The sequence below is a fragment of the Paramisgurnus dabryanus genome, chromosome 15 (genome assembly GCF_030506205.2).
Source record: "Paramisgurnus dabryanus chromosome 15, PD_genome_1.1, whole genome shotgun sequence".
NCBI lineage: Eukaryota > Metazoa > Chordata > Actinopteri > Cypriniformes > Cobitidae > Paramisgurnus > Paramisgurnus dabryanus.
This window is the reverse complement of record NC_133351.1, coordinates 7,864,169-7,872,852: the sequence shown is the minus strand read 5'-3', so window position 1 is coordinate 7,872,852 and position 8,684 is coordinate 7,864,169.

Sequence of the window (8,684 nt, the reverse complement as noted above, 5' to 3'; positions counted from 1 at the left end):
TAAATAAACCTGTCAGCCATCCAACAAGACGAACAACAAGAGGACCTTTGCGGTGATTGCGCAGTTCTCTAATTCAGCTATAGGAAAATGCTTAATCTTTTCTAAGACTTAATCGTCAGAGATTACTTCAAAACAGATATTTGTTCAAATCTGATATTTGGGATTGACCAAATTTTAAAATTTACATTTGAGCAGCTGCAGGTGCAAAAGTCGCTAAACGCCACATCCAGAATTTGTACGTATTTTACGAGTTGGCTAATTCGTATAAATATGTACAAAGCGTGCCGTACAAAAAACAGAGGATATCATAAAAATATATGAAACCCCACCCCTAACCCCAACATCACAAAGGAAAAATAAGATAGTGTCTTAGCAGAGATGTGCAGACCGGTGCACCCGCGAGACAGACACGGAAAGTGAAAGTATACCCCGCTACCTTTCACTCTACATACTCTGCGAGTCACATGCGTCCTTTCCAAATGGATCACGGATCAACAGCGATTCGTCACAATACTTTCAGAATCAGAATCGATACTGAAGGTTCTGTATCGATGCGCGCATCGTGAGGCATTCATGACAATGTATCGTCGTATCGATATTTTGAAGACATCACTACTAAATAACCTAAACGACAAACATAACACGTTATAAGAAAAAAAATGAACCCTTTAGGAATTTACTTATCAAAAACAGCTTTCTGGACCTACACGTGCAAAACGGTGAGGAAATAATGCAATATTTGATAGCTCTGTCAAGGGTTTCATGCTAAAAATGCTGTCATAGTTTGGAATGCAATCTAGGCTCTGAGAAAATCACGTTGCTTTTGTCCCGGTTCTCCCCTACAAATTTGTTGGCAGAATCCTTTAATAGGCTGATAAAAAATGCTTATTTTCAAGAAAACATGTCAGACGCCTTTATTGAACTTTTCATTTACATTTTTATGCATTTGGCAGTCACTTTAATCCAAAGCAATTTACGGTGCATTCATGCTATACATTTTTATCAGTATGTCAGTATGTGTGCTCCCTGCAACGATTTACCAACTGAGCTACAGGAACATCAGTGTTTCTTATTGAAGTGTTTACAAGGGCTTTGCGATTGATCAGTTTAAACAAATAATTAAAAGGAAGTGGTTCAAAAGAACAATGTGTTCATGAATTGGACACCTCTAGCCAAACTATAAACAACCAAATTAATTTGAAACAAACACGCAATCAAAAAAGTCCGATTTTTGCTTCCTGCCAAAACAAAATGATCATTTGATTGCTTAGACTCTAAAGCATATGTATGGATGCTGAGCTGAGAAACTGAATCCCTGTGGGGAACCCTGCATTACAGAGATGTTAGTACATACAGTACATTTGATTCTCTCTCTCTCATCTGGTTGGTTTGGTGCATGGCTTGTAACTCTTTCTGGAGAAAAAAATACTTGTGAATCAAAAACTGCTGTAAAGTGGGCGGTCAATGCTGTGCCCTCATGACTGTTATGCAATGTCAGCATCTGCTGAGAACATACTGATGAATGTAACACAGAAGAGCTGACAGTCTATTTATTTGTTCAAGTCTTGGCCTTGTTGCCAACCTTAAACATGTCATCTGCTTAAAAAGAAGAATTAGGATTTCACTTGTAACTAATGAACAACTTCAGCATGCCAATACCACATTGACATTGTGTCCACACATGTTTGCCTGAGACCAAACAGCTTGTGAGTTTCTACTAATGGAATGCACAGGCATGGAGTGAAAACGTATATGTATTGTATTGAAGGATCTCTGTTTCTGTGCCAAGAGCCCGAAAGTCTTTCACACAATAAGGAGTCACATATCAAGAAGAGGAGATTTCTGTCTATTTAAGTCTGTAGCTAGACGGGAACAGGTGATGCATAGCTTTCCTGTGATTGTGTAAAATCACAAGCAGGTATCTTTTCCACCTAATTTGTAATGATTGAGGCTTTTAGAAATCATCTCAAGGGGGTGTTGACACTCTGACAATAACTATATCTATAGACAGTTTCAGCAGTCTAATCAGGGGCGTCATGCACCAATTTTTTTTAAGGGGGCACAGTGTGCACAGCTTACAGAAATGTGTGCATACATAGTGATGGTGATTTTCGAAACACTGCTTCATGAGGCTTCGAAACATTTACGAATCTTTTGTTTCGAATCAGTGGTTCGGAGCATGTTTCAAACTGGCCCAAGTCATGGGGAAGTTAGTTTTGATGATTTGTTTGCCCCAAATAAAACTAAAAACACATAATACACTTTTAACTATGTCTTAATTAAGTTAAATATTTTTTTAAACATATTTTAATAAAAATCTTGCTATTATTTTGTAAAAAAAAGTGTAAAATGTTTGGACATATCTGCCTTTACACTATTTTGACCAGCAGGGGTCGCCAGCGTGTGTGGTATTTCGAACTGCTTTGAAAAACTGAATAATTTTTCGAAGCAATACCAATTGATTCGAAGCTTCGAAAAGCTTCGTTTCTCCCATCACTATGCATACACGGTCATCAAACGAAATATTATAGAGCTTTCAGTCTTTTCCATAGCACTATTTTGAGCCTTCCTGCCTTCATGAAAAAAACCTCCAAAATAAAAGTGTTGACTAACTTTCTATAGACTAAATACTATTCAATCGGAATAATGACATATTGGCATCATATTTACATCTGGAACGGCATGTTTTTTTATTTATGTTTTGTTTAATGACTTGTTAAATTGTGTCAATTCATTTTGAACAACAACTGCATAATCCTATACAATTAATCTAATTTTAAATCCATAAAGTTTATAAACAACGAAAATTACATAAGCTATAGCCACGTGATTGAGTTTAATGTTCAATAATGATTCTAAAAATGTTTAGATAAAAATTATTAGAGGAACGGATTTTGCATAACTTTACCTCATAAGTGAACATATGTGATTCCGCGTCCCCGTGAACTCTGGCGTTGTACCAAGAAGATGAATCTAGAAATCTCTACTAATATAACGTTGAGACGGTCACATTGAGACCATACAATTTCTACACAGAGGAGGTTAACTGCACATTACCGTACTGGGGTTTGGAAATGTTATGAGCGTTTCTTACACGTTTTAATTCCTTAGATAGCCAAATGCAGCAGCCAGCAATAGCAAAGAGCTTGTGAGCGCGCTAAGACGTTGATGACGTCAGCGACTGCGCTGAATGCGCAGCGCCTGCCGCCAGAAGTAATGTAACACGATCAAAACACTATCAAAAAGTGACAAGGATGCAGCACAGAATTAATAATATTGTGCATAGTAAACAGATTAAAAGACAAATAACAGATTAATGGTCGCTTCTTTGATTTTGAGGCTCAAAAAACCAAGGGGGCAACTGCCCCCTCAGTTTGAATGGGCATGACGCCTCTGAGTCTAATCATAGCTAAAGCGTATCAAAAACGACATTGAGCTAATTTTACTGTGTAAAATACAGTAAATGAATGCAATGTTAAAGAGCACCTATTTTACGATTCACGGTTTTATATCTTTTGGGGTGTAAGTGTGTATTAGTACATGTTAATGATATGCAAAAGGTACATACCACAAAGTAAACGATGACGCAAGTTATCGTCTCCAACGTAAATCTTTTTCTTGAACTACAACAAAAACACGGATTGTAGGTAACAGTTTACTTCCTGGGCTTGTTGACGTGGACAAAACCGTCATTATCATACTGTAATTCCTCCCGCTTTGACTCACAGCCTGTAAGTTCTTCTTCTTCCTTTATTGCTTAACGCCATTCCAGCATCTACGGCTATATTAATGGCGAGAACCAGGTAATCCATACACAAGTTTATTCAGACAAGTTGATTTATACACAAGTTGGGGGAGGGACAATTTGGTATCCCCAATTTGCCTAACTTGCGTGTTTTTGGCCTGTGGGAGGAAACCGGAGTACCCGGAGTTAACCCACACTGACACAGGGAGAACATGCAGAAACTTCACACGGAAAGGCCACCTGCCCTAGCCGGGGCTTGAACCGGGAACCTTCTTGCTGCCCACTGAGCCTCTTTGTTCATCAGAACAAAGACATTTATGTGGGTTTTTAACAACATAAGAGTGAGTAAATAATGAAAGAATTTTCATTTTTGGGTGAACTATCCCTTTAAATTTTTTGTTGAATCAAATCAGATTTTCAGAAGTCATATTAGCTTACTATTATTTACCTTGACTAGAGAGGAGTTGTTATAACAACAGATAAATTTCCTATAACTTATAAAATATACAACCCCAAAACAGAAAAAGTTGGGACACAGTAGAAATTGTGAGTTAAAAAAGAATGGAATAATTTACATTTCTCATAAACTTATATTTTATTCATAGTAGAATATAGATAACATATCAAATGTTGAAAGTAAGATATTTTGAAATGTCATGCCAAATATTGGCTCATTTTGGATTTCATGAGAGCTACACATTGCAAAAAAAGTTGGGACAGGTAGCAATAAGAGGCCAGAAAAGTTAAATGTGCATATAAAGGAACAGCTGGAGGAGGACCAATGTTTAGGAATAGGAATGTTGTCCTATTCTTGTCTAATACAGACTTCTAGTTGCTCAACTGTCTTAGGTCTTCTTTGTCGCATCTTTCGCTTTATGATGGACCAAATCTTTTCTTTGGGTGAAAGATCTGGACTGCAGGCTGGCCATTTCAGTACTCAGATCCTTCTTCTATGCAGTCTTGATGTTGTAATTGATGCAGTATGTGATCTGGCATTGTCATGTTGGAAAATGCAAGGTCTTCCCTGAAAGAGACGACGTCTGAATGGGATCATATGTATCTAGAACTTGGATAAACCTTTCAGCATTGATGGTGCCTTTCCAGATGTGTAAGCTGCCCATGCCACACACGCTCATGCAACCCCAAACCATCAGAGATGCAGGCTTCTGAAAAGAGCGCTAATAACAACTTAGGTTGTCATTGTCCTCTTTAGTCTGGATGAAATGGCATCCCAGTTTTTCAAAAAGAACTTCAAATTTGGATTCGTTGGACCACAGAACAGTTTTCCACTTTGCCAAAGTCCATTTTAAATGAGCCTTGCCCAGGGAAAACGCCTGTGCTTCTGGATCATGTTTAGATATGGCTTCTTTTTTGACCTACAGAGTTTTAGCTGGCAACAGCGAATGACACGGTGGATTGTGTTCACTGACAATGTGTTCTGGAAGTATTCCAGAGCCCATGTTGTGATTTCCATTACAGTAGCATTCCTGTATGTGATGCAGTGCCATCTAAGAGCCCGAAGATCACAATCATGTTGCCAATTGACCTAATAAGTTGCAAATTGGTCTTTCAACTGTTCCTAATATGTACATTTACATTTTCTGGCCTCTTATTGCTACCTGTCCCAACTTTTTTTGGAATGTGTAGCTCTCATGAAATCCAAAATGAGCCAATATTTGGCATGAGATTTCAAAATATCTTACTTTCAACATTTGATATGTTATCTATATTCTACTGTGAATAAAATATAAGTTTATGAGATTTGTAAATTATTCCATTCCTTTTTTACTTACAATTTCTACTGTGTCCCAACTTTTTCTGTTTTGGGGTTGTAATTGAAATATAGTTACATATGATTTTAAATAGTATAATTTTTTGTAGTTTTGATGCATTTTGAAATATGTATGTTTTTAGAAAATGCCACAGAAATTTGATTGAATGTAAGTGTGTGCGCGTGCGTGCGTGCGTGCGTGCGTGTGTGTGAGAGAGAGAGAGAGAGAGAGAGAGAGAGAGAGAGAGAGTATGTGTGTGTGTGTGTGTGTGTGTGTGTGTGTGTGAGAGAGAGAGTATTTTTGTGACCTTGTGGTGACATTTTGAGGTCCCCATGAGGAAACAAGCTTATAAATCAAACAGAATGATGTTTATTGAAAATCTAAGGTAGCAGAACGTTTTCTCTGATGGTTGGGGTTAGGGGAAGGGAATAGAATATACATTATAAAACAGTTCTGGTTCTTCATTCTGATTGGTTGAAACGCGTTCTAAGCCGTGATAAAATACACCAGTAACCTCATGGTTCAGACCACATTTCATAAGTATCACTGCGCCTGTTGCTGCTTACTGATTTAAGAAAATAAACACCAGTGTCTTTAATCATATTTTTAATTTGTCTACAATTGCACAATAAATGGCGATATCCAGATAACTGTCAATAAATATTGTTGAGTCATCTCGTCGATAAAGAGAAAACGTTGTCTGAGGCGTTTCTAACTCAAGTTCATACGTCCGCTATTATCCACTAGATGGCGATCTTACCCAACTTAAACACTGACGCATTCACTCAACACTAAAAACACAGCGTGTAAGTTTTGATGGCTTTGAATCTGATCTCTTAAAAAAAGTTCTTCACAAAAATGGAATTATCTCCGCTTTTAGCTGAAAAATTTGAGAGGTGACAAGAGAACAAATGAAGGTAGGATGAAACTTTTTTTTGTTGGTTTTTGTTTGAAAGCGGATGGTCTGTTCTTTCATTTGATATTTTATGTTTATTTAAAGAAGATAATTTTTCTGCAAGGCATTAAACTAAAACTGGGTGTCAACTTAAAAAAAAAAAAAACGCTGAAGGGGAAAGAGTTCAGCATGCTTCCAAGCATATTTGATCATCACTTCAACGGTTGCACAATATAAATGTTATTGTATAAATTAAACTAGATAAATGGTGATTTATAAAATAAACATCACAGCCTAAAATCATATTTTCATTGTGTCTTTGCTGCATCTGTGTTGGTTGGAAACTGCGCTCGGTTTCAGTCACACTTGATTCTGAGGAACTACTTTGTTTGGCGGAAGAGTAATATTTGTACTAATATAATTACAACTTATTTGTGTTTTATTTTATAAAAATCCCTCTAACGTTATGCATATGAAGTAACCGTGTTATAAACGCAATAAACCCCCTCGAAGCAGTGGGGTTACAGTGCATTTTATAACAGCTAAGGGGCGTTGTTAGGCCCACCAGTTTACATCTTTGTTCTGCACCTGTGTCTGTTTGTTTTTTTGCCAAATTCTATAAAAAATGCTCTCTGTGGCATACCTTTGTGTGTTTGTGTGTGTGATTGAGCATGTCTTTTCTATAGATGGATTTCAGTCATGTGACCTTTTACGTCATGCCGCCATCTTTAGGACCTACCGAGTACCAGTAGGTTATTGACAAGCATTGGCTACCTTGCTACGATTTACGGATTTCTTATATTTTACTGTCTATGATTCTTACGGATACAGTAAAGGGCTACGAAAGACAACATGTCGCATCTCGACTGTCATGAAAATAAACGCTACTTTAAAAAAATATATCTTGGTTAGGGTGTGATGCCTACTCGATCCCTGATGCGTTATTCCAGCCGCTGTCCGCTGCTACCGAACTACCACTATTTTACAACATAAGAAGGCCCGACACAACATGAAACTTTGCTCGAAGTATCACCTGGATCTCTAAGATATTTGTGTACAAAGAGTTTACTAAAAAGACAGGTTTTGTACAACTGACTTTGGCTGTTATGGTGTCCGCTCGTCATCTCTGCCAGGCATAAATAATCGATTTCCGAATGTGAATGAATGAATCTCATACGAGGCTCCTTTTTCAACTAGAAGGTCAATATTGTTTTTCACTTGCGACAAAATAACATCGACTTATCCGTGCATTTTTATGGAACTATGCTTTAGGAGATATCAATCTTTACTCTCCTCCCTCCTTACGTCGCAAATGGAGATCGATACATCTTGACTGGCAAGAAGGCGGCGAGCGGACGCCAAATCATCCAAAGTCAGTTGTTCAAAACCTTCTTTTTAGTTAACTCTGTGTTCACAAACAATGTTCTCAATGCTCCAGTTCACATGTAGAGACACAGGCGATACTTTGAGCAAAATAGCATGTTGTGTTGAGCCTTCTTAGTGTTGTTAAAATAGCGATTTTGATGCTCACAGCATATTGAAGGCATAGCTTCTAGTTCTTTTGCGACCACTTCAGGTCCTCAAAATGGCAGAAGACAAGTGAGTGACGTCAGCTGATATCCATGTATATTGCATTTGTGCTCTAGTACCAGGCCTTCTTTTCTGTGTGGATTTTTTTATAATTTATTCTAAATGCATAGATTTTTTTTTTTTACAAATAATGAAAAAACTAATTTCCCATTCAGTTTCAATTGGGGTCATTTTGACCCCCAAGCACCTTTTTTTGCAAAAAAATTACACACCTTCACAGGGCTCCAGACTGCCCCCAAATGGTGGCATTTTGCCCCTAAAATTTGAGAGTGTGCCACTGAATTTTACATCCAGTCGCACATGTGCAACCAGTAAATTTGACCTATTTTTCCAAAATGCACAATAAAATGTGACACTGAATTTGAAACAGCACATTGTACTTTCTGCATCTATCATTAAAGTTTTTATTAGTAATACAGTGGAAATTAGTAGAAATGTGAATATTTGGTTAGCATGTTGATTTACGGTGTGTGCCCCTAAATTTTCTGGTTGTGCCCCTAAAATTTTCAGTTGGGGGCCACTGTGCTCCTAGTGAAAAAAGTTAGTCTGGAGCCCTGCTTCAGAACGATCGAATCAAGCCCAGTTTTTATATGAATATTGACAGATAATGCGGAAAAGTTAACAAAATCTTATTCCACTGAGATGAAGGGAACCATTTTTTAAACAAAAGAAAAGTGGCTTG